Source organism: Pelophylax lessonae (assembly GCF_965119305.1).
Source record: "Pelophylax lessonae genome assembly, chromosome: 5".
Taxonomy (NCBI): domain Eukaryota; kingdom Metazoa; phylum Chordata; class Amphibia; order Anura; family Ranidae; genus Pelophylax; species Pelophylax lessonae.
Genome location: NC_138772.1, coordinates 437,653,033 through 437,665,531, shown reverse-complemented (window position 1 = coordinate 437,665,531; position 12,499 = coordinate 437,653,033). Strand labels below are relative to the sequence as shown.

Below are 12,499 nucleotides of genomic sequence, written 5' to 3'. Positions count from 1 at the left end.
ACTGTATGTAAACGTACATCCACACAGTCTACACAGACATACACACACAGTACAAACTATACACACAAACATACACTTGTTATGCCCTATAAGCACAAACAAACATACACACAATATGCACTACACACACACACACAGACAATACACACAAATACAAACATACACACAATATACACTACACACACACACAGACAATACACAAATACAAACATACACACACTATGCATTACACACACACACACACACACACACAAATACACACACTATGCACTACACACACACACACACACTCACACACCCAGACACACAAATACACACAATATGCACTACACACACACACACACAAATACACACAAATACAAACATACACACAAACAATATACACTATACACACACACAGACACACAAATACACACAATATGCACTATACACACACACATACAAACATGCACACAATGTACATTATACGCACACAGTACTGCACTATACACACTTACAGATGAAGCAGAGAAGATGTCCCCTGTTGTGTAGTCTCTGTCCTCCCGCAGAGGGAGAGGTGGGTGGAGTCCAGTGCTGCGGCTGCTCTTCTCCCAGAGCTAAAGCTCCAGATGGTTATAATGTTGCATCTCTTTAAGTACAAGGGAGGATGAGGGCAGGAGGGACGCTTCGAAAAACCCTTTAGAATGTTGTGGCTTTGGATAATTACTCACTTTGCCCCCCCCCCCAAACATTGCACCTAGCAAAGGTCACATACAAGTGGGCTTAGTGCCACCCCACCAGCCATGGCACCCTAGGCCACAGCCTATGTGGCCTAGTGGCAAATCCAGCCCGGTGTATATATTTCAATACATAATGTCAAAGCAGGAAAATGCAGGTACCACAAAAAAATGACAGAATTTGCCAGAATGCCACACACAATAATTACACTGTTCTGCAACAAATGTAATCAGCTGAAAAGGGGCACATTTAAGAAAAATTATGAATTCTCCATTTATTAAAATGCAGTATGCTGCAAAAATTGCTCTTATTTATCTAAAGATGTTCAGTAAAGAAGAAATATGGATAGAAAAGTAGGAGCATGCACACCAATGTCCCAGTGGTCATATAGCCTCAAATAAATCATCTATGACTTCTTAAAAAGGCAAAATGCACAGTAATTCAGACAAAAGACACATCCTTTCATGAGTTTTAATGGACTTTAGCAAAATCACTCTGTAATTAAACCAGCAAAATTATAAGGGCCCCTAAAGCGAAAATATATACAATACATAAGAACTCAGATGAAGTAGTCAATTCTTACATTTATAATTGCACCCCATAGTCCTAATCTGGTGAGATTCTTCTCCCCATCCATATATAACATGTAATACTTCCTATGTTACACACTTGTGTCTGCACATACTGGCTCTGGATGACCTTTCTAGCCCACCATATGACTTCTGTAAAACCTTAATGCATTACATTCAATCAGTACTGAAGTGCCTTTTATCCTCTGTATCATTTGCATGACTGCTTGCATTTTTAATATCTCCATGGCCACAACTGTAATCCCCGCAGGAGCCTGTGCTACTGATTGTGTTGGCATTGCCCTATAGAGGGCGCTACTGCACACCCATTCCTATTGCTGAAACTGTACTTATAGTTATTACTGGTTGCTCTCTCAGCTGGGGTAATTTTTTTTTTTTGCAATTTTGTATTTTTACCGCAGTAAAAAAAGAATGCTGAATTGTATAATATATAGGCAATATTGTGTTTGTATTACCCATTCTACATGTAGTAAATAAATAGTAATGCCCATTATGCAATTGAGTCAATTAAGTGGTACAGGAATAAAATCTATGTGTTTTCTAAATTTGGACCCCTTCCTACATCTTATACATCCTGTGTAATAAGGAAGCGAATAACCGCTTCTAATTGTGTATGTAAGAAGTCTACTATCAGCTATATGCTATTTATAGTATAATCAATGATATTATATAACGCCATTAATATTTAATAGGTGCTGCGTCATTTTACTACCACAGTAAAATCTTGTCTTGGTGGTATAATGCTGATTTTTCTCCATACAGTCTGTAATGTATAGTTCAGTTTCATTGCGATGGAAAAATAGCTTTGTCTTCTGACATAAAACAGAACATCTAGAGGTATATTTATGGTTTTATGCACATAGCACCACAACCAATGTCGGCCAGTGCTACAGCCATTTATTTATAACATACTGAGAAGGAAAGTCTACATGCAATCTATGTGTGATTATTACTTTTATATTACTAAGACTTATCATACCTTTGTTTAATAACACAGGACCACACTGTGCACAATATTTGGCTGACTTGATATGGTAGAACTACAAGGCACAGCTTGGTTTGCCATAGACTGACAATGTGTGCTACAATTGTATTCTCCATTGGTGGAATGCTGTAGCTGTGAATAAAGCAGGACAGAATTACAGATTCCATATACAGTGTTAAAAGAGCGATTTACATTGATTTGTAAATCACTGCCTTCAGATACCAAGCCAGGTTCAGTAAATGGTTCTTTTGTTGAGACTCTATTACGTAGTTGCCTTGCCAGCTATCAGTTCCCCTTTTTTTCTGCCACCTCTACAAAATGCCGCATTGCTACAGTATTATCCAGGAAATAAAATATTAGCCAGGAAATAAAATGATTTCACTGCCATTACACAAATTCTTAAATTCTCCTAGAATGTGTCTCCTTTTTCGCAATGCGTGGAAGATATTTGACGAAAACTGCTTTGAATCGCATTTAGTACTGTCTATAATGCTGTGTGTGCTTGGCACAGAAGCCCTATGACGTGCTTGAAGACATTGATTATCTGCAAGACAGCTTGGGTGCAGTCTGTTTCGTATTTATTCCAACCTATATCCTGTTGTTCCATGGTATGTCGTTTAGGGGTAGCTATTAGTCACGCTTCTGTGAATTCATCCTTTCTGGCTGCGCACTGCTGATGGCCTTATGATAGATAGAGTGCTGAATTCAGCACACTGGACAGCGCACATCAGTGTTTGCCTATTGCCTATTGTTAGGAGTGCTGTGGACGGGGTGTCTATAGACACACAGGCAGGCCTATTTTGCATATTACTAGGCTTGTCATATTTGCACTTACTGTGTACAATTAATAAAACATTAGCATTGTCTCAATGAACAATAAATTATGACACTACATTCTTTCATATCATCTCCATCACTCTGCACCAAAACATTATTTATTTGTCTACATTACTTTCTGCCAGATTATACATTCTAGCAAATAAAAATGAACAGTGAAAACAAAGATAATGTCACAGCACATCAATATATATATATATACATATAATACATACATGTCTAACTACACACACGCAATAGCATGTTAAACAATGGGCTGGTGCACAGTGGATGTTAAATGCGAGTAATTGCATGTCTCCACGTACATTTGTCCTATAATTATACATAAATGCATTGCTTCTGTCGCATTTTTCATTTCCAAGTCTGGTGCACTCAAATCAATTAGGGCTAATGCGCTGTAGGGTCTTCTCTTGTGCGGAGGAGGAGGTCTTGCTGTTGTCTTTAGGCTCCACTCTTGGCATTCACCGCGTGCCTTAATTGTATGACATTAAATCAAGGTCCGCTGTGAACACGGAGAGTCAGAGACTTGGGTCAGAACAAAGTAGCCAAAGGTTCTGCATCACTGGAAGGACGGCCAAGCCTCCCTTACCATCCTTTTTGCTGCCAGGCATTACACCTCTATGCAATGCGACTCACTGCAGTGCTATAGGTCCAATTATATACGCTCCTTTACATAGGTTGCAGGCAATCCTTAGTCCTTAGTGCTAAGCTCCAACATATACTGCATGAGTGTCTTTTTTATGGCCCTTGCACCTTTAGATATATGATTTCTTTCCTGAGATGTGATGCATTAAACAGAATCTGGCAAATTAGATACGTTCAGCTATGATGACTCTCCTCTGTAACATGGTGGCTTTCAGCAGCAGTCTAGAATTGACCCGATGATCTTATAGGAAAGGTCGGGACGTGTCATCTTTCTTCTGTAATGAGAAAAAATTAACTCAATCGCACCTGCCCATTCCCAAGAGAGTATGGGAAGCCCATATGGCCTGGCTACAATTACTCTAGCCGGAAAAAAAAAAAAAAAGCAATTGAGGAACCTAAGCCTTCTACTGCCATTTAAATGTTTAAACTGATTTGATATCCATATTGATTGATTTTGTGAAAAAAAGCCTGCACGAAAGCTGCTATACATTTACCGTTGTGAATTCAATTTGTTAACAGCAAGGAAAGCCCTAAGATTGGCCAAAGATGACCTCTCTTGGTGGATCTGTGACTTGGCGTCAGGAGCAAAAAAAAAATAATATTATGAGTCAGCTGCAGATCCATTCTCAGCAGTAGCAATGGGTGGATCCTTGGGCTTAATTTCCAAGCGGTACCCATGAATGGTACTGTAGAATAAGCATTGAAAAAGCGACCGACATGATCCGACTCTTCAGCTGACAGATCCGGGTTATACCTTGTGAAACAGAGACAAAGCAATGACATTAATATAAGATATTTCACTGAAGGGAGGCAGCATTTAAAAAAAAAAAACATGTTAGAGAACAACAAAGCCTACAAAGCCACAACTTAAACTTTTCTTCCTGTTAAAGAAAATATGATGCATCAGAAATACGATTTATACATGATTTATAGAAACTGAAAAAATAAGGGGTGGTAACAGCACAGACTGCCAGAGCCAATCTAAAATAATAATGAAAAAAAATATGAAATAAACATCTTTAATTACACTCATGAACTCAACACAGCATCGTAAAAAACAAAAAAAAAAAAACAGGAAAATAGACATAAATTAGTCTTAAAATGTTTACAATACCATTTTATGGAGACATAGCAGCATAACAACCCATCCCTGCAGCTCTCGCCTTAAAAAGGGTGCATCTGTGGTCATGTTTAGGGGAATGACGGATGCAGTGGTGCGGTCTTTTCCCCTCGCTTGCTGATCCAGAATTAGGGATTAATGGCTCTACAGCCAAACAAATAAGGCAACTGCCTTTAGCACAAGAGGATTACACGGGACCGCTGACGTCATCAGCCAGGCAGATGTTGGCTCCCAAAGTCCTCATCATCTCTGTGTGTCCTTGAAACCACATAAAGCCCGGCACAATCTGGACTCTGCACATTCCCCATCTGATGGCAGTGCCCAATCAAGGACGAAACCCTCTATCAGCTTTTCCACGTCTACTTATTGATTACGGATCTCTGTCTTGTGGATTTTAATATCACCTACCCCCCTTTTAACTGCGAAGGTCCAAAAGTGCTTGCAGTGAGTGCTGTGCACGCTTAAATACCAAAGTACTTATCTGGCAAAGCTTAAAAACCAATGGAAGGATAAAGGAAAATGCTTCCTAATCACTCTGTAAGAAGTGCTTAACCTCCCTGTTTAAAGGGTTATCGTACACTTTTTATATTGAAATATTCAGGGCAAAATTGCATTAAACAGCACTATGATTTCATTCTATCAGAGGCAGCTAAATCACAAGCCATGGTCTATTCCATATAACAAACAGCAAAAAAAAAAAAAAAAAAAAAAGCTCACAGCCTAAAGACCAACTGCTGTTCACAATAGCCTCTTCTAGCATTTGAACACAAAAAAATATAAAAACATATCAGAACTCTAAATGACTGTTGATACTTTAGAGTGATCAGCAAGATCATTTTATGGAATGGTGCACCATGAAACTGAAATGTGTAGGCACACCTTATTTTAGGAAAGTCATACATTGCATATATCCTCTGGGATGTTCACATTGGGAGAATTTAGGTCAGTGTTTAGTATATCCATACTAGCTGTCACTCCATACAATGCCTGTAGCCATACCCCTTGAGGCCTATTTGGAGCAATCTCACAAGATCAAATTTCCAAAGTCATTCTGCAAAAATAAGGGTTTATGTCCACCCCTATATCTGTCTAACTATCACAAATAAGGAAGACAGCATATAGCAACATTAAACATAAAATGTTCTTATTATACCATAAGTGACACACACACACACCACACACACACACCACACACACACACACCAAACACACACACCACACACACACACACACACACACACACACACACACACACACACACACACACCACACACACCACGCACGCACACACACCACACACACACACCACACACACCACACACACCACACACACCACACACACCACACACACCACACACACACACCACATACACACACTGAGCAGAGAGGAATATTCGATTTAACTCTGGCTAAACATTTTTCCCAGATACAAAATTACTATTATATCTGTCTTGAACTAGTTGAACAAATGACCTGATACACCTTGACTTTTTTACTTGGCAACCTAATATACATTTTAATATTTTTTTTTTCCTGCCAGTCATGATCTTATTTTAAAGATGGCTGCTCAGCAAGTAGCAACTACAATAACAGCAGCTCTAGAGGCATTCCTGTGCTGTGTACGGAATGGGGCTATTTGCTGTAGGGTGACAATGCAGGAACAAGTTCTTCCTGCAGCACGTTTGGATAATTCAATTAGTCATCATCACTGCAGTGATTTAGTGACTTCGCTGTCCGAGGTCTTTTCACAAAGGTATGTAGGAATTTCAACACAAGCCTGTATGATGCAACACGAAACTGCCGCAGCAACCTTCATTGGAATACATTCATAGAATCATGGGGCAGCAACACACCTACTATACCATATTAAATAATATTCATTATATTCATTATATAATTCATTATTCATATCTGCCTATCACAGAGATGGTCAGGAATGTTGGCAGGTTTACTGTATCAGCATAGTGTCATTTTAATTGTTTTCAAAGTGCAACACCATAAACGTCAGCCAAAACATGTGGCACAAATATCAATCTGTCCCAAATGATTGCTACTACTGAAATACTATATAGGTAATAATAAAATATGCTGCTGTAGAATTATATAGATGGGTGGTTGATAGATAGGTAGATAGATAGATAGATAGATAGATAGATAGATAGATAGATAGATAGATAGATAGATAGATAGATAGATAGATAGATAGATAGATAGATAGATAGATAGATAGATAGATAGATAGATAGATAGATAGATAGATAGATAGATAGATAGATAGATAGATAGATAGATAGATAGATAGATAGATAGATAATCACTGCATAGATAATACTAAAATATAGCTGCTGTAGAATCATATAGATGTGTGGTAGATAGATAGATAGATAGATAGATAGATAGATAGATAGATAGATAGATAGATAGATAGATAGATAGATAGATAGATAGATAGATAGATAGATAGATAGAGTGTTGGACTGAGCTTTTTAGCATAACCTGACCCAAATTATTGATGGATGAGCAAGTCATAAAAGGCCATTGATTTCTCCTTCTTTTCATGCGGTGCTTTTCTCCCTGACATCCTCCGTATTCACTTTCTGTCTCCCCCTAAAACCAGCAAAAAAAAAAAACAAGACTCGCAGAAACCTTTGTACCGGAAGAAAATGTCCTGTACACAATAGCCCTCGCCATTTTCTCTCTCTCCTACACAAAGCAGCCTAACAGCTTCAGCACCACACAAAGGAAGCATGGGGGCCATTGGAATTCATTGCACATTTGCATGGCGTGAAGGGACAGCTCTCCCAATAGCGAAACTAAACCGAGAGACTCCCTGGGATTCCAAATAAGAGGGCCAAGATTTCTCCCTAACAAAGTGATGCCTCAAATGAATCAGATAAATATATAACACAGTATCTGGGCAGAAAGCACTGAGCAATAAGCATACACTGGGCCACCTGCTTTGGACTGATGTAAATAACGTGCAATTAAGCGTAATGCTAGGATGCCCATGAAATAGCATTGCAGAAACTAGCAGTTTTCACTATAGAGCATAAAAAAAATAAAAATAAAAAAATAATGGAGCCTATTTACACTCTGTGAACGTCTGTCTGTATCTGCAATGCAACAACCATCAGATCTGCAGTGCCAGAACAATGCAGCAGAAGTCAAGGCTGGTGTGAACAAAGCATGTGTGTGTATACAGTAGATAATAAAAGAGACTGGAAATGCACAGAAATGCTCTACTTACAGTGATTGATTAATGCTGAGTAATCCCCATCAGCCAGCAGCCTTAAGGATCTGGTTATCCATAGCTTCTGTGTTTCCTGGATAATTGCACATTGCAAGACTTTTTTTCCCATCAGGAGAGCGAGGCAGATTCAGCCCAGGAGAAGAAGTTTCATTTTGTGGTTTGCTTTTGATTGTAATGAGTGGAAGGCTCCTGGCTGCCTGTCCTTCTATCAGCATCTCCCCGCTTCTCACTCCTTCCCTCTGCTTTTTTTTTTTTTTTTTCAAAAGAGGGCTGGCCGCTTTCTGCATCCCAATGAGTTAAATCAGTCACTTCTCATGCATCAGCAGCCTATTTAACCACCCCAGGGCTGGAGGCACAAAAGAGCATTTTAACTGCCCCCAGTTTATGCAGAAGACCTCTCTCTTTAATTTGTTTTTGTTTCTTAGTTGTTTATGTTGTTTTAATTGAATTATGTTATTTTTTTTTTTTATTCCGTACCACACCAAGTATATATTTTTGTAATATAACCCATGTTGAAGCTTGCATGCACTGAAAAGCAATCTGCCCAAACATAGAAGTCAGCAGAGGTCATCTGTAACATCTGTACATAGAGTTCCATTAAGTCTTCTGACCTCAGACGTCTTTTATGGGAAGTTGGGAACTTAACCTGAATGCATTTGTATTCTGAAGAAGCATTTGCTAAGCATATTTGTAATGAAGGGCCAGAAGCTATAGGCATACAATCCACCTAATGGGCAGGCTTTAAGCATGAATCATAACAGTGATTGCTAACCTACAAAAAAAATGTGTTCAGGTCACGTATGCAGTATTTTACACCAACACAGCAATGCACTTTTCTAGACATAGAAATGAAGGCATTTATTGAGTCTAGTTTACTGCAGGTTCAACTTGCTTACTGTTTAGAAAGTGGATCAGTAAAAATGACATTAAAGCAAATGCGTTTAATGAAATAGCTGGCTTTGTGAATACCGGGCCATGCAGAATGCTCAGCGAAACCTATAGCTAGCTCTGAAGGATAGAAAAAAAAAAGACAGCATAGATGGACCCACTGCTACATGTCACCCACCTACTGAGTGAATTCAGTCTTTCTTATTTGAATAGCCCAATGGGTCAATCAGTGTACGTATGTGCTCCTAAGTCATTTTATTTCATAGATATTATTATGCGCGTAGGACAGTGGATGACATATGAGACAAGCCAACAGAATGATAGCTTGCTGTATAATACAAAAGGCGTAACTAAACACCTAAAATATTTTGCGCTGAGACAAATTGTGACATTCAATGCACACTAAAAGTCAAAAGGTACTGCTATTGTGTTCTTTTTCACATATTAGTGTTATCCTGTAATGTAATTAGTTCCACTACATTTGGGTATAAAAACCAGTGATATGTGTTACGCATTCTGCTTCAAAACTACATTTTCAGCACTGGCCTTTTTATAGTAAGTACTATAAAAAATAATATATATTTATATACTGTAAAATATATATACAATGCTCGTTGCCCTGCATTCTCTATAGGACACAGTATTTGCAGCGGCTGGATCTGGACACCTATCACAAAGCACAGGAAGAATCTAGTGCAATCCAACGCTGCCAGTGCCCAGTTTCTAGACTGAAAGCAGCAACACAGTGTACAGTAGGCATTAATTATTAAAGATCAACTCCTGTTTTCAGGGCTCTCCTCTGCATTGCAAGCCTATCATCCTGAAACGTCTCAGTTCACCTTGTTTGTTCAAAGCTTAGCAAAATGTTACCTAACTCATTGCAAGAGGTTGTTGCTAATTAGTTGATAATAAACTTCTCTGGCGAGGGCACAAAAGTCTTTAAAACTGCAAGGTGTTCTTTGTTATTGTGCCATTGGCTACATTAGCATATCAATGGTGGATGTGAACAATGGAATGGTTTAGCACATCCAAATACTTTGATCCCACTATGTTTTTTTATCTTTCTTTCCAAATCATGTTAGGATTACGTCTTTTCAGAAATCCTTTTCCTTTTGTAAAACTGTTGCCAAAGTGCATCTGTGCATGCATGTCTATCTATCTATCTATCTATCTATCTATCTATCTATCTATCTATCTATCTATCTATCTATCTATCTATCTATCTATCTATCTATCTATCTATCTATCTATCTATCTATCTATCTATCTATCTATCTATCTATCTATCTATCTATCTATCTATCCAACCCCATGTTCATGTATTTGTTAACATTTTGAGAATATAACATATATTTAAGATTGTAATATATATATATATATATATATATATATATATATATATATATATATATATATATATATATATATATATATATGTGTATATATATATATATATATATATATATATTTTAGCTATTGCAGCTATAGAGAGATAACTAGGAATTATGAACAGTCCTACAAACAGCGATGTTACATGCATTGGTATTGCATCATACAATCAGAGATTTCTGAGATCCTAAATCTAAGCTATAAGCAAAGCAGATTGCTGTATCAGTCTTCACAGAGTCCTCTCCATGTCGCTTCTTGTTTGCATTTTGTGATTGACCTCCTCTGCATAAATAGTGTCGTTCGAGGGTAATAATTCATTGCAGCAGAGGTGTATATGGGAGTGATTTTTTTTTCCCCTATGTGATTGGAGAATAATGACCTATATGCATCCATCCACTAAAACCATACTAGTTGTTATAATAAAATAGATTATTGATTTTAGACCATAAATGCAAACCTATATGCTAAAGAAAAAATATATAAACACATCTATGGCTACATGTGTATGCACTTTGCCACAAACGTGGGAAGTTTCATTGTGTGTGAAAATGGAGACGACACAATTTTTTTTTTCCTAATGGTCTTTCTAAATTTCTATTGTCATTAGCTAAACAATGGGGTCTCTGGGACTATGAGCCTGTGAAAGAATAAGGGCATGGACAGAATGGATGCGGGGTCAGTGCTTGGGGTCTGTGTCCTAAAGCCCCTTTCTCAGCTCGCTACAATAAACCAGCTGAAGGTTCAGTCGTTGCTGGGTCACCAGCCATGCTCCATTATACAACACTTGACAAAAACACTTATTAATCAGTGCTGACCAGAGGACCCTTTTCAGAGACCGAGAGAGACAGAAGGAGATGAGAAGAAAAACTATGCAGAGAAAAGTAGCAGAAAGAGAGGAGGCTGGCAATGGGGAAGTGTGCAAGAGGCATGAGGATGCGAAGCTGCAAAGTTTAATATGGAGACCTGGGAAGTACAATATCCCCTGTCTGTGTATCGTTATTGATGGATCTGTTTCTGTGTCACTCACAACCTCTTTACCCTGTGTGCTTCTTCTTCCAAGTCTTCCTGAGCCTATGGTATCTTTCCAGCCCTTCCTAGGTATTTCACACTGTCATTCTGTGTAGTATGTCTGTGGATGTGGTGCAGGCTGGCTCATAATAGCATTTTAGATGCAGCAAAGGATGTGGACTAAAGCTAATCTAAATATTCCAAAAAAACAGCATGCTTAATGTATAGATCTTATATTATTGTGTGCATGGCTTACTGCAGCATTAAACAGATGGACTTACCATCTGAGATCTTACTCTGGTCCCCTGTGTGAATTCATATAATGAATACACAGTAATACTCGTTATATTATGCTGTAATATGTTTATACTATGTATCCACAATGGGCCTGATTTACTAATGTGTAGATAATGTTGTGAGCAAGGTTCACTCTCTCTTACTTGCCAAATGAGGCTCCCTTGCTCTGCAGATACGGCCTTGCTTAATGATCATTCTCCAAGCTGTAGCTTACTAATCCTGGACAGTTTGCTAAAAAAAAAAAAAAAAAAAAAAAAAAGGGAAGGGTATCCTGTTAAAGAGGATTTTTTGATATGTAAAAAGGTGCTGTAGATTGTAAAATAAAACCTGTAATAATACATTCGTGAATAGATCCAAAACAGATTATTTTCCTGTAATTACCAAAATACATTTTATTTAGTCATATATAATGTTTTAATTGGTTCACTTGCTAATAGAAATTATATTTCAAATTCTTTATTTTTTACTCAATTGATTAGAATGTCTACTGCTTGGTTTCAATAAAACAAAGCTTTTCAAACTGTGCATGCTTATATGCATGCTCACTACGAGCCATGCTACATAATATACTACACATTTTATTCATAACATACACATGATCCAATGTTGCTCTCTAAATCTAGTGTAGAACAATAAAAGCATGTGTTAAAAGGAGCATTAATATTCATGATGTTAGATTATGTCTGCATTCAAGAGTATGGCCATATACACAGAGGGACACCCATACTGCTAACTGTAAAAAAAAAAGTAAAAATACTTTGACTTCCATACCA

At 37.9% G+C, this 12,499-nt stretch overlaps 1 long non-coding RNA gene across 2 annotated transcripts; it reads right to left on the bottom strand.

Annotated features, from left to right (window-relative positions):
- Positions 1-2,156: 2,156 nt before the first annotated feature.
- LOC309556687 lies at positions 2,157-8,351 on the bottom strand. 2 transcript variants are annotated; one of them, XR_014225324.1, is made up of 2 exons: positions 8,142-8,351; positions 2,157-4,528 (listed from the first exon to the last, which is right to left on the bottom strand). It is a non-coding gene; the product is annotated as an uncharacterized lncRNA (long non-coding RNA). The 2 variants fall into 2 exon arrangements; XR_014225325.1 differs by lacking the exon at positions 8,142-8,351 and adding an exon at positions 4,889-5,026.
- Between the last annotated feature and the right edge of the window lie 4,148 nt (positions 8,352-12,499).